At 45.0% G+C, this 22904-nt stretch overlaps 1 long non-coding RNA gene across 2 annotated transcripts; it reads left to right on the top strand.

The window, feature by feature from the left end:
- The first annotated feature begins 1581 nt into the window (after positions 1–1581).
- LOC123630836 lies at positions 1582–18508 on the top strand. Of its 2 annotated transcripts, none has more exons than XR_006732771.1 (3): positions 1582–1871; positions 7562–7645; positions 18404–18508. It is a non-coding gene; the product is annotated as an uncharacterized LOC123630836 (long non-coding RNA). The 2 variants fall into 2 exon arrangements; XR_006732772.1 differs by lacking the exon at positions 18404–18508 and adding an exon at positions 8728–8765.
- The last annotated feature ends 4396 nt before the right edge of the window (positions 18509–22904 follow it).

The following is a 22904-nucleotide window of genomic DNA, read 5'->3' on the forward strand; positions in this document are numbered from 1 at the left end:
CACCAGGTGTCCATTATTTTTCTTAAGGGCCTCAGTGGTGCTAACTAATAGCTATCCAATACTCTTATCCTTCCTTATGGCTACTATTTTCACTGTATATGAAATGTCTGATATGTTGCCCGCCAGTGTATTCACTACTTCACCACTGCTGGGTGAGGGACTCAGCCTCAAACTGCATCTTATCATCTGCTCTAACTGCTGCAAGACGGTTTCTCCAGAAGCAGATGCTGAGCTGGAGTTTGGGGTGCAAGACATTTATTTGGTATCAACACCTGTGAAAGGAAGGGGAAGGAAACAGCATTGGGCAGAGGACGAAGCAGAAGTGCATGCAGGCCTGGCAAAGCCTTGGCCACCCTGCAGACCTCTAGAGCAAGTACTGCTCATCAGAGGTTTTCTGTTTGGCCAAATGACCAGATCTTCCTTTACTCTCCTGCCAGGATGAGACCTCGGGCAAGGTGACTCTCCGCGGGCAGACGAGCTACACACGTCCACCACGTGCCACCCTTGCGCCGCCCCGACACACTTCCCATATACATTTGGGGGGCAGCTCTTTCCGGACCCCTGTGGGTCTCTGTCAGCGTGCCCCCATCAGGCCCGCGGGCTCCAGATGTCTTGTTCCTGAGAAAAGAAAAAAACTTTTACCTGAGGAATGCAAGCCCTCATCAGGCCTAGAGAGACGCAGTAGTCCTACTCTCCCTTGGAACTGTGTGGTCCCTTCCTGAAACTGCTTGCTACCGACGGCCACAAGTAGCTGTAAATTAGCCTAATGCCGCCGCACCAGACATTATGACTCGCGCTCCTCAGCTTCACAATGTACAGCCAATCACTAATCAATGGTATTTCTGCAAACCGATGAGAGTTTCCGACAAGTGTGTCTCAGCCCGCTCCCGGTCCCCCTTTAACGCTGCACTTGCAGCTGCCGCTCGTCAGTGTCCATCCAGGGCCCCTGTCCACGCTCGCGGGCTGCAATCCTCAACCTCGACCCAACTCTCTACTTACACTACCTGCGCCTCAGCGGCCCCCTTTCCGGCGGCATCCCCCGTCCCCACGGTCCCTCACGGTCCGCACGGTCCGCACGGTCCGCACGGCTGCTGGGGCGCCTTCCCGCCACCGCGGAGCGAGCGAGCGAGCGAGCACCTGCCGGGCCCGAGGAGCGCGCCTCGCCCGCACCGGCCCGCGCGAGTTCGGGGCGCCCACGGCGGGACGCCCAGGCTGAGGAGTGCAACCCCGGGGGCAGCGTGCGGAAGCGCTCCGCGGACACGTTCCCATCCAGCGGCGCCCCGAGCCCGGGGTGCGGACCCGAGCCAGCGCCCACGCCCAGGCAGCCGGCCCCGCCTCAGGCCCAATGGCGGCGCTGGCCGCGCCCAGAGCCTGTCGGGAGGGCGCGCTCCCGCTCGCCCAATGGGAGCCCGGAGCGGCCGGCCTAGTCCTCTGGACCAATGGCCACGAGCCTCGGTGTTGCTGGGCGGGGCCGGAGTCCCAGCGGGGGCCGAGGCCCACGGCGCAGGCGCGATGGCGCCCGCCCCACCCGCGCGCTTGCGCCCCGGCGTAGGGCCGGCCAGGCGGTCGAGAGCGCGCCGGGCGGCGGCAGCACTGAGGAGAGGCCCGCCCGGTCCCTGCGCCGGCGCGCTGCTACTCTGGCAGTGCCTTGTCCCCGCAGTCTTCCGCTCGCCGCCGGGCCGATGCGGGTCGTCGAGCTGAGAGGAGCGACATAGCCGCCGCCCGCGCTGCAGCCGCCGGGCCCGGTCCGGCTCCGCCCCACGCGCCAGCCCGCCCGGCCATGGCTGACCGCGGGGGCCCGCTGGAGGCGGCGTCGCTGCCCGCCGAGGTGCGGGAGGGCCTGGCCGAGCTGGAGCTAGAGCTGTCGGAAGGTGAGCGGCCCGGGCCCGCCCCTCACCCCGGGACCCCGCAGCTCACCCCTCACCCTGGGACTCACCCCTCACCCTGGGACCCACCCCTCACCCCTCACCCCTCACCCCTCACCTCTCACCCCGGGAATCCGCAGCTCACCCCTCACTCCTCACCCGGGGACCCCCGCCCCTCACCCCTCACTCCTCACCCGGGGACCCCCGCCCCTCACCCTGGGACCCCGCAGCTCACCCCTCACCCCGGGAACCTGCAGCTCACCCCTCACCCGGGGACCCTCACCCCTCACCCGGGGACCCCGCCCCTCACCCCTCACCCCGGGACCCCCGCGCGGCTCCTCACCCCGGGACCCCGCAGCTCACCCCTCACCCTGGGACCCACCCCTAACGTCGGGACCCCGCAGCTCACCCCAGGAACCCGGGACCCCTGTGCGGCTCCTCACCCCGGGACCCCGCAGCTCACCCTGGGACCCACCCCTCACCCCTCACCCCCGGACCCTGCCCCTCACCCTTCACCCCGGGACCCCCGCCCCTCACCCCACACCCTGGGACTCCGCCCCTCACCCTTCACCCCGGGACCCCCGCGCGCCCCCTCACTCCTGAGACGCCCCCCATTCCCGGTTTCTGGAGACCTTGTCCCAACCCTCAGCCCCTCCCCGCCCCCGTCTCCGTTCGGGATGGCTTCGGCTAGGTTGTTCCGCCTCAGGCGCAGGAATCTCGGGAATGACCATTTTTGCTTTGAGCCCTGCTTGTCCCGAGGCTGCAGGTCTGGGCTTCACGGTTCGTCGGCAGCTTCCGTGCAGGGCGCGGACCTGCGAGCCAAGCCCTGTCCTGAAACTCGGGGTGAGGTGCTGCACCGTGTGCCTCAGTTTCTTCATCTGTAAAACAGGGTTATAACTTTTCTCTCCAGGTTGTTACGAGGCTAAGATACCTTAATATGTTCAAAGCACTTAACACTTAGGAGGTTGTTAGTCCACTTCATGGAATTTTTAGAAGTTAAAAAAATGTTCAATAATGGTTTGATTGTTAGACTGGAGTAATACGACTTGAGTGGCGGTGAGTGGCGTTTCCCATTTGAATGTTATCCCTCCCTAGGGCCTATGTCCTGATGTTCCTTTCAGCTGTCACTGGGAAAGAGTTAGTTCTTCCCCAGTATCAGGAAGGCCTTGCAGCCCTTGAAGAAAAGTATCTAAATGTTTCTTGACTCTTTTTGAGACTTAAATCCATTTTCGGCTTTTAGAATCCATTTGCTAATAATGTTATTATTCTTTTAAGTTTCAGATTGATACGTTTTGCTGGGGCTGGGGTAGTGAATTCATGAAACAACATCTAACAAATATGCACTGGCATATAGTAACTCATTTAATCCTCACCAACCTTAGGGAGGTAGATGCTGTTGTTATCTTTGTTCTACACATAATACAACATCTACTTGCAACTGTTCAGGATTCAACATTTAAATTTTTTAGATTTCTGTGATATGTGGCACATTTTAAAAGATGGAAATGCAATAAGAAATGATGGGTTTGAGAATTCTTAGTGATTAGATGTTCTTGGGAAGTCTGAAAAACTCAATGCTTCTGACAGGATCTACTGTACTGCATTTGTTAAGGCTGTTCATCTAGGGAAATCATGTTGATGCAGGTTAGGTTCTATACATTTCAAATATTTTTTTGCAAATTGCTCCAAATTTCTGCTCCAGTGTATTCATTATTCCCTAAACTTCTTGTTGTCTTGTGCTTGTTGTGTTCAATTGTTTGGAGGAATTGATGGTTAAATCAATTGGATCCTTTCCTCAAAGAACTTCAGAATTTGTGTGACAGAACACAAGTACTTTAATGAAAGAAATGTCTCTTTTCTGTTGAATCCATTTATGCTATTGTCATTTCAGACATATGTAGGGAATAGATAGGTAAGTAAAGGTATAATATTATGTAACATGGAGATGAACTTGGGCAAGTAGCTAAAGCTGAGAAAGGAGGTGGACAGAAAGTGTTCAGGGGAAGAGACAGTGGAGTACAGCAGCAGCCGAGGCGGTGGGAGCTCTGACTTCTTTCCCTGCTCGTAGACTGCCCTGACACCTTTCTTTTGGCCAAAATAGGTTAGTGATTACTTGGGCACAGTCACACTTGGCCCTGCTCCCAGGGAACTTCCACACCTTTAATGTTGGCTTCTGTAGTTTGTGTTGTGATAGTTGTTGACATGGGGCCTCCCTGTTGGACTTGGAGAAGTTTGGTGATAGGAACTGTGTTTTAGGCAGATTTTTGGCATCTTCACATGGTGGCTGGCAGTGTCTGTGAATCACTACTGAATTACAACATCTAAACTTGAGTTTGGTTATCTGTAAAAGGGGGTGAATACCGCCTTTACTGACGTTCCAGGTTTCTTGTAAAGATGCAGTCACAGTTTATGTGAAAATGCTTTGAAACTGGTGAGGTGTTTTATTTGTATAATTAAAAGGAGATATAACTAATGAATCATAGTCCTAAAACAACCAAAGTTAGTGTTTCTTTGCCTTTATCATTTTTATATTTTGTACAAGCAGAATTTGTAGAAAGTGGGACTCACTCACTCTGTTCTGTGACCTCCTCCCTTCCCATTCAGTGGGAAAGATAAACTTCTGATTCAGAATGCAGTAATGTCAAAATAAGATACCGCCTTCGTAGCACTCACAATTGTCTAAGTGAGAAATTGCTTAAAATTTAGAGTTGTCACGGTGCTAGGTAGGCTAGAGGGAAGAGGAAGCTTAACATAGACAAGATGTCACCTTCATGGGAACTGGTAGTGAGTGAGTAATGCCTGGATAATCTGAAAAATCCTGCACACCTTCCCCTGAGTCTATTGAAAGTGTCGCTTTGCCCTTATTCATAACTCACATCTGACCTTAGTCTCCAACTTCCTCACTGGATTCTCATCATTAACCGTTATGATTGGGGTTGGCCCTCAGGGAAGGTTCTGGTCATAGAATGCAATGATTTCTTCCCACAGGACAGGTTTGCTGAATTTCTGTTATGGATTCCCAAGAGGAAAATAAGGCACAGCTGTGTTCTTGCTCCCTAACTTTTCCGGCTATTTCTCACCCTTCTTGACTTAGGATCTCCTTCAGATTAAGATGAGGATGAAGGGTGGAAGTACATGGAACCCCACTCTTAGACCTACCCCCTCAACCATGAGTTCATACATGTAGCTCCTGAAAGCATATCAGAATGTTCTTGGGTGAAGGTGAGATTATTGAGGGTATAACCTTGATTTTTAAAAAGGAATTAATTCCCAAACCTTTATGCTTTAGCTGTTATTCTAACAAATTACCTTGGACACACCTCACAACTGATTTTGGCACACAGATGCTGTACAGTATATCTTGAAGCTGTTGCTGCTAAACTACTGTAAAAACATGGACAATGGTATAAGGTTTGTTCTTTGTTTAGTAGCCCGCAGTGAGTTAGAGAGGAAATTCCTACACAATAGGCTACATTTGTCCCACTCCTATTACTTATTCTGGTTAATAGGTCTATTCTATAGCTTTAACTTTAGTCTTTTTCTTGTTTCCCTGCATTCTGATAATGCAGGGACTATAGTCTGGCTGGAGTCAAATGAAAAGGGCAGAAAGCTCAGGTTGTGGGTATACAGGAAGGGAATCTGTCACAGATTTTTTCTTTAACTGTATTTAGTTTCTAAAATCTGTGATACAATTCTTAGGTTTTAAAAGGACAGCCTGACATTGCCTTCATGTCAACAAACATTTGTTGTGCTTCCCAAATATTTTGTGGTGTATAAAAGTTGTCATGTCCAAATTCTACTTATCTGTCAAAGCTTACCTCAAAGACCCTCTGTCTTAGTCCATTTTGTGTTGCTACGACAGAATACCACAGGTGGGGTAATTTATAAAGTAAAGAAATTTATTTTGCACACTTCGGGAGCCTAAGAAGTCCAATATTAAGGTGCTGATATCTGGCAAGGGCCTTCTTGCTGCATTATCCCATGGCGGGAGGCAAGAGGGCAAGAGAACACAGTGTGCATGAGAGAAGAAGCGGAGCAAAATCATCCTTTAAAAAAATTTTTTGTTTTTAGAGACAGAATCTTGCTCTGTCACACAGGCTAGAGTGCAGTGGCACTGCCATAGCTCATTGCAACCTTGAACTCCTGGCCTCAAGTGATCCTCCTGCCTCAACCTCTCTAGTTGCTGGGACTACAGGTATACACCACCATGCCTGCCTAATTTTTAGTTTTGTTTTTTCTTAGAAACAGCATCTCCCTATGTTGGCCAGGCTGGTCTTGAACTCCTGGCCTCAAGCTGTCCTTCTGCCTTGGCCTCCCAAGGTGCTAGGATTACAAACAGGAGTTACCTCACAGCCTCAGCTCAGCCTCAAACCAATCCTTTTATCAAAAACCCACTCCCTGATAACTAACCCATTCTTGCAATAATGGCATTAATCCACTAATCACCTTTAAAGGTTCCACTTCTCAACACTGTTGCATTGGATGTTTCCAGCACATGAACTTTGGGGGACACGTTCAAACCATAGCATTCTCTTATTTAGAGCCTTCCTTGATCATCTCTGATGTGACTGCTTTTTCAGAACTCCCATTTCACTTGTCTCCTCCTTTGGAATTCTTGCCATTTTTTTGTTTTCGTATTTGTTGTTTATATATATTCCTTCATTCAGTAATTTGAGTGCCCACTGGGTGCCAGATAATATTTCAGCTGTTTAGGTTAGCTCTTGCTTTTCCACTGATCATAAGTCTTTCACAATCTTGTATTGAAAAAGTAATGCACATACAAGGGCAGAGAAGTGAAAGAGTTCAAAGGACATGTAGGGTAGAGTGATTCTCCTTCCTACCCCAAGCCTTTCCCCAGAGTTAACTTCTGATATCTATTTCCTGTGTTTTCTTTCAGAAGTAATTTGCCAGTAGTTCCCAAACCATGGTTCACAGACCTCTCAGGGTCCCTTAGTCTTTCTGGTAACCTATAAGAGAAGACTATTTTCACAATAATAAGGTGCCATTTCTGTTTTTACTGTGTTGACACTTGAGCTGATAGTCTAAAAGCAATGGTAGGGAAAACTATTGGCACTTTAACACAATTGAGGTAGGGACCCCAGCCCCCAAATGGTACTAATAGTCATTATATTATGTTATTCACCACACCCCCACTTGCAGAAAGAAAAAAAAAAAGGTTCTACTTTCACTTAAACATGCCCTGATGAAGCAGTGAAAGTTAAAATTTTAAAATCTCAGTCTTTGAATACTTGTCTTTATGGGAGGAAACAGAAAGTTACATAAAGCAGTTCTACTGCACAAAGAGGTACAGTGCCTGTTTCAAGGAACAGCAGTTGTGCAGTTTGAGTTATAAAGTGAACTAGCCACTTTTGTTGTAAAAACACCATTTTGCTTGAAAAAGTGGATAGCAGGCAGTCTGCAGTTAATCAGACTTGAGTATTCGGGGAACATTTTCTGGAAAATAGATGAAGGAAAATCATGGACCATTTCTGGCCAAGGATAATACTTGTGCTTTCAAGCAAAAATTAAAATTTTGAAAAACTTGTCTGCTACTGTGAGCTTGACAGTTTCCTAGTACTTAAAGACTTCTTTAATGAGATTGGTGGCAATATTGAGTGTGAATTTTTTTATATTATATAATGAAATGTGTCAATATTTAGAAGATCTGCTTAATTCTGTGAACTGATATTTTCCAGATGACCAATGTACCATGTTACAAAATCTTGGTGAATGGGTAAAGGATTCATTCAGAAGATAGACCAATGGATTTTAATGTAATGGTATGAAAAATTCATTGATATGATTTTAGATTCTACATTGCAACTATTCTTTAAAAAACTACCACTTTGGCCGGGCACGGTGGCTCACGCCTGTAATCCTAGCACTCTGGGAGGCCGAGGCGGGTGGATCGCTCGAGGTCAGGAGTTCGAGACCAGCCTGAGTGAGACCCCGTCTCTACTAAAAAAATAGAAAGAAATTATCTGGCCAACTAAAATATATATAGAAAAAATTAGCCGGGCATGGTGGCACATGCCTGTAGTCCCAGCTACCCGGGAGGCTGAGGCAGTAGGATCGCTGAAGCCCAGGAGTTTGAGGTTACTGTGAGCTAGGCTGACGCCATGGCACTCACTCTAGCCCGGGCAACAAAGCGAGACTCTGTCTCAAAAAAAACAAAAAAACAAAAAAAAACTACCACTTGCCTAGTTTTGGTGTAGTGTCAAAAAAGAATGTCCATGATCTGAAAAGGCTGGGGAAATACTCCTCCTTTTTCTAACTGTGTGTCTGTGTGAGGATGAATTTGATTCGTAGACTTCCACCAAAGTCACATATTGCAACAGATTGAATACTGAAGCAGATATGACAGTCCACTGTCTTCTACGAAGCCAGATACTAAAGAGACTTGCAAAAATGTAATTACCTCTTCTCACTAAATGTTTTTGGTTTTAGAAATCTATTTTTTTTTCTTTTCTTTGAGACAGAGTCTCCTTCTGTTGCCCCAGCTAGAGTGCCACGGCATCATCACTGCTCACTGTAACCTCAAATTCCTAGGCTCAAGCAATTCTTCTGCCTCACCCTCCCGAGTAGCTGGGACTATAGGCACGTGCTGCTACACCCTGCTAATTTTTGCTATGTTTTATAGAAACAGGGTCTTGCTCTTGCTCAGGCTGGTCTCCAGCTCCTGGCTTTAAGTAATCCTGCCTGAGTCTCCCAGAGTGCTAGGATTACAGGTGTAAGCCATGGTGCCCAGCCAGAAATCTTATTATTTTTTATTAAAAATACTATTTATATTAACATTGGTAGGTATATCATAATAATGTTTATTTTTATTTATTTATTTTTTTAATTTATTTTTTAATTTCAGCATATTACGGGGTTACAAATGTTTAGGTTATATATATTGCCCTTGCATCACCTGAGTCAGAGCTTCAAGTGTGTCCATCCCCCAGACTGTGTGCACCACACTCATTAGGTGTGTATATACCCATACCCTCCTCCGCCTCCCCTCTGCCCAACACCTGATGAATGTTATTACTAGATGTGCACTTAAATGTTGATCAGTTAATACCAATTTGATGGTGAGTACCTGTGGTGCTTGTTTTTCCATTCTTGGGATACTTCACTTAGTACAATGGGTTCCAGCTCTATCCAGGATAATACAAGAGGTGTCATATCACCATTGTTTTTTGTGTCTGAGTAAAACTCCATGGTATACATATACCACATTTTATTAATCCACTCATGTATTGATGGGCACTTGGGTTGTTTCCACATCTTTGCAATTGTGAATTATGCTGCTGTAAACATTTGAGTATAGCTGGGAAGGGTGGCTCATGCCTGTAATCCTAGCACCCTGGGAGGCTGAGGTGGGTGGACTGCTTGAGCTCAGGAGTTTCAGACCCGCCTGAGCAAGAGAAGACCCCGTCTCTACTAAAAATAAAAAAAAAAATTAGCCAGACAACTAAAAATAGAAACAAAAAAATTAGCCAGGCATGGAGGCTCGCGCCTATAGTCCCAGCTACTCAGGAGGCTGAGGCAGAAGGATCACTTGAGCCCAGGAGTTTGAGGTTGCTGTGAGCTAGGCTGATGCCATTGCATTTGCCCCAGGGCAACAGAGTGAGACTCTGTCTCAAAAAAAAAAAAAAAAAAAATTCAAGTACAGATATCTTTTTTATAGAATGTCTTTTGTTCTTTTGGGTAGATGCCCAATAACGGGATTGCTGGATCAAATGGTAGTTCTCTTGTATCTCTTTGAGGTATCTCCATATTGCTTTCCACAGAGGTTGTATTAGTTTGTAGTACCACCAGCAGTGTATGAGTGTTCCTATCTCTCTGCATCCACTCCAACATTTATTGTTTTGGGACTTTTTGATAAAGGCCATTCTCACTGGAGATAAGTGATATCACATTGTGGTTTTGATTTGCATTTCCCTGATGATTAGAGACGTTGAGAATTTTTTCATATGTTTGTTAGCCATTAGTCTGTCTTCTTTTGAAAAGTTTCTGTTCATGTCCTTTCCCCACTTTTTGATAGGGTTGTTTAATGTTGTTCTTGCTGATTTTCCTGAGTTCTCTATAGGTTCTAGTTATCAGCCCTTTATCGGATGTGTAATATGCAAATATTTTCTCCCATTCGGTAGCTTGTCTATTTCGTCTCATGATAGCTTCCTTGGCTGTCCAGAAGCTTTTCAATTTGATCAGGTCCCATTCATTTATTTTTGTTGTTGCTGTGATTGCCTTTGGGGTCTCCTTCATAAATTCTTGGCCTAGGCCAATGCCTATAAGAGTTTTTCCCACATTTTGTCTAGAATTCTTATAGTTTCACGCCTTAGGTTTAAGTCTGCTATCTACCGTGAGTTGATTTTTGTGAGAGGTGAAAGGTGTGGATCCCGTTTTACTCTTCTGCATGTGGCTATCCAGTTTTCCCAGTACCATTTATTGAATAAGGATTCTTTTCCCCAGTGTATGTTTTTATCTGCTTTGTCAAAGATTAGATGGCTATATGAGGATGATTTTATATCTGGGTTCTCAGTTCTATTCCATTGGTTTATGTCTCTGTTCTTGTGCCATACCATGCTGTTTTAGTTACTATAGTCTTGTAGTATAACTTGAAGTCTGGTAAATTGATGCCTCCCAATTTGTTCTTTTTGCTTAAGATTGTTTTTGCTATATGGGGTCTTCTCTGGTTCCATACAAAGCATAGAATTATTTTTTCTAGATCTGTGAAAAATGATGTTGGTATTTTAATAGGGATTGCATTGAATCTATAGATCACTTTGGGTAGTATAGACATTTTAACAATGTTGATTCTACCGCCCCACGAGCATGGTATGGTTTTCCACCTCTTCACATCCTCTGCTATTTCCTTCCTCAGTGTTTCATAGTTCTCCCTGTAGAGGTCTTTTACCTCCTTAGTTAAATTTATTCCTAGGTATTTTACTTTCTTTGTTGCCATTATGAAGGGTATTGAGTCTTTGATTTGGTTCTCAGTTTGACCGTTGTTGGCATAAAGGAATGCTGCTGATTTCTGTACATTGATTTTGTAACCTGAGACTTTGCTGAATTTGTTTATCAATTCCAGTAGTTTCATGGCAGAATCTTTGGGGTTTTCTAGATATAAGATCATATCAGCAAAGAATGATAGTTTGACCTCTTCTGCCCCCCTATGGATGCCCTTGATTTCCTTATCTTGTCTGATTGCTCTGGCTAGGACTTTCAGCACTATGTTCAATAGAAGCAGTGATAAAAGGCAACCTTGTCTGGTTCCAGTTCTAAGTGGGAATGCTTTCAGTTTTTCCCCATTCAGTATGATGTTGGCTGTGGGTTTGTCATATATGGCTTGTTATCATTTTTAGGTAAGTCCGGTCTATGCCTATTTTGTTAAGCGTTCTTATCATAAAAAGGTGTTGAATTTTATCGAATGCTTTTTCTGCGTCTATTGAGAGGATTATATGGTCTTTGTTTTTGCTTCTATTTATGTGGTGAATTACATTTATAGATTTGCATCTGTTGAACCATCACTGCATCTCTGGGATGAAGCCCACTTGGTCGTGATGGATTATTTTTTTGATAAACACCTGAATTCGGTTTACCAGGATTTTGCTGAGAATTTTTGCATCTATATTCATGAGGGATATTGGTCTGTAGTTTTCTTTTTTTTGTTGCGTCCTTTCCTGGCTTTAGTATCAGGGTGATGTTGGCTTCATAAAATGTGTTGGGGAGGATTCCTTCCTTCTCGATGTTGTGGAATAATTTCTGAGGTATAGGCACCAGTTCTCTGTAGGTCTGGTAAAATTTGGGTGTGAAACCATCTGTCTGGGAATTTTTAGGAAGGTTTTTTTATTGCTGTTTCAATTTCGGTACTTGATACTGGTCTGTTTGGGAATTCTGTTTCTTCCTGATTGAGCCTAGGGAGGCTGTGTGTTTCTAAGAATTTGTCCCTTTCCTCCACATTTTCCAGTTTATGTGCATAGAAGTTTTTATAGTATTCATAGATGATATTTTGTATTTCCGTGGCATGAGTTGTAATTTCTCCTTTTTCATTCCTGATGGAGCTTATTAGAATTCTTTCTTTTCTACTTCTCATTAATCTAGCCAGCGGTGTCAATTTTGTTTCTTTTTTCTTTTCCTTTTTTTTTTTTTTTTTTTTTGAGACAGAGTCTCGCTTTGTTGCCCAGGCTAGAGTGAGTGCCGTGGTGTCAGCCTAGCTCACAGCAACCTCAAACTGCTGGGCTTCAGCAATCCTACTGCCTCAGCCTCCCGAGCAGCTGGGACTACAGACATGCGCCACCATGCCCGGCTAATTTTTTCTATATATATTTTTAGTTGGCCAGATAATTTCTTTCTATTTTTAGTAGAGACGAGGTCTCGCTCTTGCTCAGGCTGGTCTCAAACTCCTGACCTCGAGCGATCCACCCGCCTTGGCCTCCCAGAGTGCTAGGATTACAGGCGTGAGCCACCGTCCCCGGCCTGTTTATTTTTTCAAAGAACCAACTTTTTGTTTTATTAATCTTCTGTATAGTTTTTTTTATTAACAATTTCATTTAGTTATGCTCTGATCTTTGTTATTTCTTCTCTTCTGCTGGGTTTGGGTCGATTTGCTCATCCTTTTCCAGTTCTTTGAGATGATTCATTAGATTGTTTATTTGTGATCTTTCTGTCTTTTGGATGTAGGCATTTATGCAAATAAATTTTCCTCTCAGGACTGCTTTAGCTGTGTTTCACAGATTTTGATAACTTGTGTCTCCTTTATCATTTAGTCCAAAGACTCTTTGGATTTCCATCTTGATTCCCTCCTTAATGCGATGATTGTTCAGCAGAAGGTTGTTTAGTTTCCATGACTTTGTGTAGAGATGAGTTTCTGTTGGAGTTGATTGCTAATTTCATTCCATTGTGGTCTGAGAAGATGCATGGTATAATTTCTATTTTTTTTAAATTTTTGAGGCTGGGCGTGGTGGCTTGCGCCTGTAATCCTAGCACTCTGGGAGGCAGAGGTGAGAGGATCGCTCGAGGTCAGGAGTTCGAGACCAGCCTGAGCAAGAGTGAGACCACATCTCTACTAAAAATAGAAAGAAATTAGCCAGACAACTAAAAATATATAGAAACAATTAGCCAGGCATGGTGGCGCATGCCTGTAGTCCCAGCTACTGGGGAGGCTGAGGCAGGAGGATCGCTTGAGCCCAGGAGTTTGAGCTTGCTGTGAGCTAGGCTGATGCGACGGCACTCTAGCCTGGGCAACAGAGTGAGACTCTGTCTCAAAAAAAATAAATAAATAAAAATAAATAAATAAATTTTTTGAGACATGGTTTGTGGCCTAGGATATGGTCAATCTTAGAGAATGTCCGATGAGCTGATGAGAAAAACGTATATAAGGTGGTTTTTGGGTAGAATGTTCTGTAAGATATGGTCAATCTTAGAGAATGTCCGATGAGCTGATGAGAAAAACATATATAAGGTGGTTTTTGGGTAGAATGTTCTGTAAGATATGGTCAATCTTAGAGAATGTCCGATGAGCTGATGAGAAAAACGTATATAAGGTGGTTTTTGGGTAGAATGTTCTATAAATGTCAGTCAGGCCCATTTGTTCTAGAGTTCTGTTTAAGTCCATTGTTTCCTTGTTTATTTTCTGTTTGAAGAATGTGTCCTGTTCTGTCAGAGGGGTGTTGAAGTCTCCAGCTATTATGGTGTTGCTGTTATCATTTTGTTTAGATCAGGTAGGATTTGCTTTATGAATCTGGGTGCACCTAAGTTAGGTGCATAAATATTTGGAATTGTTATGTCTTCTTGTTGAATTCTACCCTTCACCATTATGTAGTGACCCTCTTTGTCTTTCATTACTTTTGTTGATTTGAAGAGTAAGTTATATGAAATCGGAACCGCCACACCAGCTTTCTTTTGGCTTCTGTTTGCTTGAAATATTGTTTTCCATCCCTTCACCTTGAGTCTGAATGCATCTTTGTGGGTTAGATGTGTTTCCTGAAGACAGCAGATACTTGGCTTGTGTATATTTATCCATTCTGCCAGCCTATGTCTGCTCGGTGGGCAGTTCAAGCTGTTCACATTTATTGAGAGAATTGATAAGTGGGGCAGATTTCTGTTCATCCTGTTGAGTTGAACTTTGTTGCTTTGTTTTCTTTCTTGAGCCATTGTGCTATCTGGCCTTTGACGTTTAGCTTTTGGATGATTTTACATTTGTGAGTGTTTATTGTGCCGATCCGTGTGTAACACTGTTTTGAGCACTTCCTGGAGGGCAGGTCTTGTTTTGATGAATTCCCGTAGTCTTTGCTTGTCTGAGAAGGTCTTTATTTCTCCTTCATATACAAAACTTAATTTTGCAGGGTACAAGATTCTATGCTGGGCATTATTCTGTTTGAGAAGAGTGAGAATGGGGCCCCATTCTTTTCTTGCTTGTAAGGTCTTAGTTGAGAAGTCTGCCGTTATTCTGATGGATTTTCCGTTGTAAGTTACCTGCTTCTTTTGCCTTACGGCTCTTTGGTAGTTATTTTGGTCAGTCTGATGACTGTGTGTCATGGTGTCTTTCTGTTTGCAATGAATCTCCCAGGAATCCTTTGAGCTTCTTGTACCTGGATATCTACATTTTTAGCAAGGCCTGGGAAATTTTCCTCTATTATATCCTCAAGTAGCTTATGCAACCCTTGTGTATTTTCTTCTTCACCCTCAGTGATGCCTGTGATTCTCACGTTAGGCCTCTTCACATAATCCCACATTTCTTGTAGGCTTTGCTCTTTTCTCTTATTTTTCTGCTCTATCTCGGTGACTGAGTTATTTAATTGAAAGATGTTATATTCAATCCCTGAGATTCTTTCTTCTGTTTGATCTACCCTGTTCTTGAGGCTTTCCACTGTGTTTCGTAATTCCTTGAATAAATTCTTCATTTCCAGAAGTTCTGTTTGATTTTTCTTTAATATTTCAATTTCTTTAGTGATGTTTTTCTTCTAAGTCCTGGATTTTTTTTTTTTTTTTGTGGTTTCTTTGTGTTGGTTATCCATTTTTTCTTGCGTATTGTTAAGTTTTCTTACAATCCATGTTTGAGATTCTTCAGTCATTTTAGTGTTCTGAATTTGGTTGATGGCCATTGCTAGAGAGCTGGTGTTCCCCTTTGGGGGTGTGCTTTCCATTTGATTCTTCATACTTCCAGAGTGCTTTCACTGATTCCTTCCCATCTGGATCAGCTGTTGCTTCTTAAGTTCAGATTTTCATTTGGATAATGGCACACCCTGTTTAGTCTCTTAGCCAGTAGGTAGTGTTTGTGGGTGAGATTTGACTACACCCTAAGATGATTCAGCAGGTGCAGTAAAAAGGTGTGCGGAATGACCTCCCTGTCAGTAGGTGGCGCTTACTGGGAGGAGCAGGCTGCAGTGTTGTTTTTGGGTCCTGTAACCAGCTCTTGTTCCTCTGGAGAGGCACTGTAGTGCCTCAGGTGGTGAGTAGGGCCCTGGGACTTCCAGGTGTGTCCTTACTCTGCACCTCAGTGGAGGTAGGTGGGGGAGTGAGTCTGGATAGAGCTGGGTTAGGTGAACCTGCCCTCAAGCACCACAAATGCTGTTAGCGGGGGTCAAAGGTCTGTTCTCTGCTTCTGGGCAAAGCTGCTAGGGAGGGGCTGCAATGGCCCCACTCGGTGGAAAATCTGCTGTTCTGAGACTGGAGCAGGCATTACTCCTTTCCCCCCTCCCCTATTCTGCAGTTCTTCCCTGGCCTCTGCCAGCAGGCAGGACGTCAAGCCAGTGGATCTCCCCTGGCTGTGATGGAGGCTGGGAGGTTCCCTGCCCAGGATCACGGCCTGAGCTGGACTCACGGCCCTCTGCAGGAGGAGGGTTGGTGGAGGAGTGCCTCAAGCAGGCTGATCTGCCCCTGAAGGCACTCACAGCTCCATAGGCTCCTTCACTAATATCCCTTCTGTGCCCAATGCGATCAAGACCTGGGTGTACAGGGTCTGATCTGCAGGCCTGTCCCCTGGGCCCTGGAGATCAATCCCTAACCATGCCAGGGAGAGGAGTGCCACAGGGTGCCCAAGCTGGATCGATGTCCCTCTGCCTTGGGATTTGCCCCGCTCTCCTGGAGTCATCAGGCAAAACAGCACCTGGGGGGCCTGGCGAGTAGGGAGCTCACAGTCTGAGTACCCCTCAGTCCGCTGTGGGACCCCAATAGGAAAGGTCCCCTTCCCTGCAGATGCTTCCGGGTGGTGGCTAAATTGTCTCTCTTGGCAGCTGCGGGTAGGGAAGGGGAAGGGGAGAATGAAGGAATATGGCACCTGCACATTGGCTCGGGTCTATAGGCCGAGAGGTGCCCCGAAGGAGCTGGGAGCCAAGAGGCTCACCACTCACTGGCGGTGGCCGTCTCTGGGCTGGTGTTCCAGGTCCTCCAACCGCTCAGGAGCCCACTCGCAGTCCGAGATGCAAGGGAGGGGAAGTTTAACCGCTCCACTTACCCTTGTTGCTGGTCTCCAAGCCTCTTGGGGGCCTTTCTCCTTCCAGTTCTCCTCCGCAGCTTCTTCCCCTGGAGTCTCCTGTAGTTTCAGGCACCCTTCCTTACGACCCTCATCCGATCTATGTTTGTCTGCCTGTTTATTTTTTTTCACTTTCTTCTAAAATCTGTCTTTCTTGCAGAGACACTCTGGTTGGTGTTTTTTTCTCGTCTGCCACCTTGTCCCTTTTCTAATTTTTTTTTTTTTTGAGACAGAGTCTCATTCTGTTTCCCGGGCTAGAGTGCTGTGGCGTCTGCCTAGGTCACAGCAACCTCAAACTCCTGGGCTTCAGCGATCCTACTGTCTCAGCATCCCAAGTAGCTGGGACTACAGGCACGCACCACCATGCCTGGCTAATTTTTTCTATATATATATATTTTTTTAGCTGTCCAAATCATTTCTTTCTATTTTTAGTAGAGATGGAGTCGCGCTCTTGCTTAGGCTGGTCTTGAACTCCTGACCTTGAGCGATCCTCCTGCCTCGGCCTCCCAGAGTGCTAGGATTACAGGTGTGAGCCACCGTGCCCGGCCTCCTTTCCCAATTTTTAAATGAATTAAATATTTTAAAAATTTCACAGTTTCAATTTTTAATATGGTAAACATTGATAAATATAACCCATATAAACAAAAGCTCTTTGGGGTCTTCATTTGAGAGTGTGAGGTGTCCTGAGTCTAAGACATTTGAAAACTCCTGGTCCATGCAGCTCTAACAGAACTTTAAATGAAATACGTAGATGTTGGCCGTAGATGAACATGTTTGAAAATCTTCAAATATCATGCTTACTGATTGGTTGCGTATATGTGTCACTTTAACAAATCATCCCAGTGCAATTGTCTCTTCACAGAATTTTTTTTTTTTTTTTTGTGAGAGGGAGTCTCGCTCTGTCACCCAGGCTAGAGTGCTGTGGCAGCCTAGCTCACTGCAACCTCAAACTCCTGGGCTCAAGCAATCCTCCCACCTCAGCCTCCCGGAGTGCTAGGATTATAGTCTTCACAGAATTTTGATTTATAAATTTCTTTCTTCCTTTTTTAAGAGACAAGGTCTCTTTCTGTTGCCCAGGCTGGAGTGCAGTGGCATGATTATAGCTCACTGTAACCTAAAACTCCTGGGCTCGAGCAATTCTCCTGCCTCAGCCTCCTGAGTAGCTAGGACTACAGGTGCATGCCTCCAGGCCCAGCTAATTTTTTTTTTTTTTTTGTAGGGATGAGGCCTTGTTTTGTTGCCCGGGCTGGTCTCAAACTCCTATCCTCAAGCAATCCTCCTGCCTCAGTTTCTCAAAGTGCTGGGATTACAGGTGTGAGCCACCACACCCAGCCTGATTTATAAGTTTCTTAAAAAAATATCAGTAGAGAACAAGTACTACATGATCCCATTTCTATTGGGAATCTAAAATAGTCAAACTCATAGAAGCAGAGAGTAGAATGGTGGTTACCAGGGTCTGGGGAGGAAGGAGAATCTGAGAGGTGTTGATCAAAGGGAATATAGTTTCAGTTATGTGAGGTGTAACTCCCAGAAATCTGCTGTACAGCATAGTGCATATAGTTAACAGTTCTTTACTGTATATTTAAAAATTTCTTAAGACATTAGATCTTATGTTACATGTTCTTATCACACACAAAAAAGGGAAGGAGGAAGCTTTTAGAGGTGATGGTTATGTTTATGGCTTTGTTATGCTGGCGGTGTTTCACAGGTGTACACTTACCTTCAAACTCACCAAGATGCATTAAATATGTACCAGTTCTTGTAGGTTAGTCATACCTCAGTTTAAGAAAAAGAATATCAGTTCCATGACTTCAATTTTAATATCCTAAAACTTCACACTTGCCTCATTGCCAACTGTTCTATACCTGTTCGAGTCCTGCCTTTGTTTTACCACTTAAGTTTAAACTTCACTTTCTCTTTGAAGCTCTGCCTTCCATTAAGACACCCACCCCAACCCCGCAGAGTTAGGAGCCTGCACTCCGTATCCTTTTAAAACTCATTGCGTCACTCTTACAGGATTTATCACAGTATTGTATTAATAATAATTTGTTTGCCTGTCTCTGCTACTTCACAGGTCTTGAAGGGAACACTTCAAGAGGAAGTTTTGATCTGTTCATCTTTCTGTCCCTAACACCCTGCACATTTTAGGCATTTTAATAAATGTTTATTGAATTAATAATAAAAGAGCAAAAACTTCACATGGTGTTTATTCTGTTTCAAATCAAGAATCCTCTGTAATTGGTTGAATACTTAGCATTTTTATAATAGTTTTTCAACATCAGTTAACCCATCAGCAGGATAGACCTGCTCCTCGGGGAGCCATTGAACCAGGATGCAGGCTTTGTTGCTCTAAGCCACCAGGAGAGAAAACCAGAGATCCTGAGATAAGTGTGCTGCTGCTCCTGTCTTCTTCCAGGAGTCCGGGCTGAGCCGGAGGACTCACATCGAACCCAGCAGAGTGTTCCGGCCCCAGGAGGGCATGATCCACTGATGGCCTCACGCTCTGGGTCCACACCACCTTCAAGCTGATGCTACGCTTCCTCCTTCCTGGGCGTCCTGATGGGGACTTTGGCTCAAGGACTCCTTAATGGCCTGGCAGAAATTTTCTAAGACTTTTCCTGCCTGACCTGCCTTCTTTTCCTCTCCTCTTGGGAAGGATTTGCTGGCACCCTCCCCATTTTCCCTCATAGACAGTTTCCCACGTAAATCTCTTTCAGGTCTAATCCTGTGGTAGCATCTGCTTCTCAGAGAACATGAACTGCCAACATGAGCTGCCACATGGGGCGACTGGTTTAGAACCACATTAGAAGGGCTGATTCATCTGGTGTTATTGGTTTAAATATCTGTCTCTGTATTGATAGTTTGCTCTTTGATGCTGTTCCAGCACACAGTTGTTGGTCAGTGTATGTTGAATTATTCACTCTTCTCAGGACCTCATTGCTTGTGGCTGACTCTGGCTTAGTTGTCCATTGTGAACTTCACGAGAGCAAGGTCTGAGTGCCTTGCCCACCTCTGAGCCCCAGGCATCAGAACAGGCTTGTGTGTTCATGTCCAGCTCTGGCTTGCTGGGTCTCCCTCATGTGACTCATTGCACCATGTACTTTTCTTCAGGAGCACTTGCAGTAAGGAGGTGCTTTTAGAGAATTCTGTACCTCGTGTTTATCTTCCCTACTTGGCAACCCTAAGGACCTTGAAGAGAGTGGCACTGCGCTTCTGCTCTGTGCTGGCCAGTCTGTAAACTGCCTTGATCTCTCACACAAGCATTTGTTGGCAGGGAATAAGAAACATGCTGTCATGAGGGCAGCCTTCTTCAGGGAGAGCACCTGCTTTTCTCCCCCGGGGCAGGCTCTCGGCCAACGTGGGTGGGGTATTTGTGGGTCTGGACTATACACTCTGAGGCAGCCCCTATTGGTCATTTAGTTCCCTTCTCTTTGACCTTCAGTCTCACAGAGTGGGGTGAGCATACATCCAGGACTTAGAAGGTTGAGAATAGATTGAGAGATGGGGCACTGGTCAGCTGGAGTGCAGAGGCTTGGCCTGAGCAAGTGTCCGCATGGATGCGAGCATGTGGGGTGGAGTGAGCTGTGCCTGGTGCCCACCTTTCATGTGGTGTGTCCCCACTGAGTGGGGGCTCTGCCTTGTTGCCGTGACCCTTCTTTCATCACTGGGGCACAGCAGATACCAGGATAAGTGTTCCATCTTTTGAAACTCGAAAAAAAAAGAAACTCAAGAGCTGCAATTTTATTTTTCAAAACACGTATTTATTTAATATTCTAATGTATTCTTTTGTCTGATGTGTTACACATTTATTTAATATGAAAATGAATTCATAGTCTTTGGTCACTTTACTATGGTATAACTGAATAAGGGATGAAAATTAAGTAGGGTTAAGTTAATGGGAAAACTTCATTCTGACAGTAAATCTTTTATTTTTTATTATTTATTATTTTTTAAAAATACTTTTTGGTTGGGCGCGGTGGCTCATACCTGTAATCCTACCACTCTGGGAGGCCAAGGCAGGAGGATCGCTTGAGCCCAGGAGTTGGAGGCTGCAGTGAGCTATGGTGACACCACTGCACTCTAGTCCCAGCAATAGAGCGAGAGTCAAAAAACAAAAACAAAAAACATTTTTTAGGGCAGTTTCAGGTTCACAGCAAAATTGAGAGGAAGCTACAGAACTGTCCCAAATGCCTCTACCTTCGCATAGGTGTAGCCACCATTATCAGCATCCCAGTAAATCTTTTAAAACTAGTTCTTGCTGTAACATTTTGTTTGCAGTGGGCTTGCTTCTGGGTAAGACTAACATAATCCTTGTGGTTCAATTTTTATACCCTTAAATTATCTAACATTTCCAGTATTGTACTTGTCTATTAAAAAGGTTAGGAAATTATACACTACTTGGCAAAGAAAAGCTGCATAGAAAAGACAGAACAGTGAAAATAATTGTTACCTCTGTTGTTTATTGATAATAATCACTTAGAATAATGTACCCAAGGGTCTCCCTGCTGGGTTCTTGAAGCAGTAGTTCAGCTTATAGCTGGGGCACAGTGATGGTGCAGGGTTTCCTTTCAGACTCTGGCTTTGTATTAATCAACTGTGAGGAAAGAATAGAAGTCCTGTTTCTTCTTCAGTCTGCACTATTCATGATTTGACTACCATTTTGGAAATAGCAGAAAAAGAACTTATTCCCTTTCAGATTTCAGAACTTTTCCTACAGTATCTTTAGTAAAGAAACTTTAAATTGAGTCTCTGAAACTCAAAAGGACACACTTGTTTATATGTTGAAGCCCTAACTCCCAATGGATTATGTTTGGAGATAGGACCTTTAAGGAGATAATTAAGGTTAAATGAGGACACAAGGTTAGGCCCTAATCCCGTGGGACTGGTGTCCTTATGAGAAGAGGAAGAGACACCAGGGATATGTGTGTACAGAAGAAAGGCCATGTGAGCAAGAAGGCATCGATCTGCAAGCCAAGGAGAGAGCCCTCACCAGAAACCAGCCCTGCTGGCACCTTGATCTTGGACTTCGAGAACAGGGAGAAAATAACTGTCTGTTGTTTAAGCTGCCCAGTCTGTAATATTCCTCTGTGGCAGCCTGAGTAGACTGAGACACTCAGTGTGTCATCTTGTTTAACAACATTCAACAGACTGAGTGCCAAGAGGCTCACAGCCTAGTGGGCGCCAGAAGACATAAACAGTGTCAATGTCCTCAAATGGTCCAGGGCCCAGTCAGCCCGAGAAGGGGAGTGATCATCAATGCCGGGTGAGCGGGGCCAACTGAGGAAGCAGTTTCCTGGAGCTTTGTTTTGAAAGCACGTGTGGGGAGGGTGCAGGAGGAGAGCAGGGAAGAACCTGGAGATGAAGGTGAGCCAAAGCCAAGTGGGCCAAGAGGATGCCAGAGAGTTCTACAGGCGGATGAGTAGAGAGAGCAGATAGAGGAAGGCGAGGGCTAGCTTACAGCAGGATTTACACATCCTGGTGAGTAGTTTGGACTGGATTCCCTGTGGTGTAGACCAGTGTCACAACAAACTGAAATGCCTCCTGCTGCAGGTTGAGTAGCGCTGCCTTACCTGGAGACTCCAGAGTGGCACTGTCCAGAACTTTCTACAGCGATGGGATGTTCTGTGCTATCTAGCATCGTAGTCACTAGCCACATGTGGCTACTGAACACTTGAAATATGGCTAGTGAGACCAGGGAACCGATTGTTCAATTTAATTTACTTTTAATTAATTAAAATTTAAATACCCACATATGGCTAGTGGCTACTGTATGGACAACACAGCAAAGTGTATGCTTTGCTTAAAGGTATCCTATTAAAAAGAAAAACCATCAAAATATAACTTACGCTGTTTTTTACCCCTGCTTTTGACAAAGAGGAGAAAATGGACAAGATGAAAATACGTGTGCACATTCAAGAACTGAGGAGATCTTGAAAACAAGTGGCCAATTTTTTTATTTTTAAAAAAGAACTATGGGAGTGGTTGTTCCTGGGTGCTTTATTGTAAGCAGATCTTCCTTAATAAATGATGGGGCCAGCAGTTTTTTTTAAGACATTAAGCAACAATTAAAATATTCCTGGCTGGGTGCAGTGGCTCATGCCTGTAATCCTAGCACTTTGGGAGGCCGAAGAGGGAGGATCACTTGAGGCCAGGAGTTTGAGAGCAGCCTGGGCAACACAGCAAGACCCCATCTCTACAAAGAACAAAAAAATTAGCTGAATGTGGTGGCATACTCCTATAGTCCCACCTACTCAGGAGGCTGAGGCAGGAGGATTGCCTGAGCCCAGCAGTTCAAGGTTGCAGTGAGCTATGATGAGACCACTGCACACCAGCCTGAGTGACAGCAAGACCTGGTCTCTTAAAAAACAAATCCTGTGTGAGCTCTCTGTCTCTGTGTCTGTCTTTCTCTGTGGTTTACAAAGATTACTCTGCGGTATGTGAATAGGAGACTGGAGGAGTCAGAAATTGCGGGGCAGAAAAGTTAGCTTCAAGGACCCATTACAGTCGTTCAGGGCAAGAGAATATGTTGGCCTGGACAGGGCTGAGCCAGTGGCATGGAGAGGATCCTCAGAAGT

Source organism: Lemur catta, chromosome 1 (genome assembly GCF_020740605.2).
Source record: "Lemur catta isolate mLemCat1 chromosome 1, mLemCat1.pri, whole genome shotgun sequence".
NCBI lineage: Eukaryota > Metazoa > Chordata > Mammalia > Primates > Lemuridae > Lemur > Lemur catta.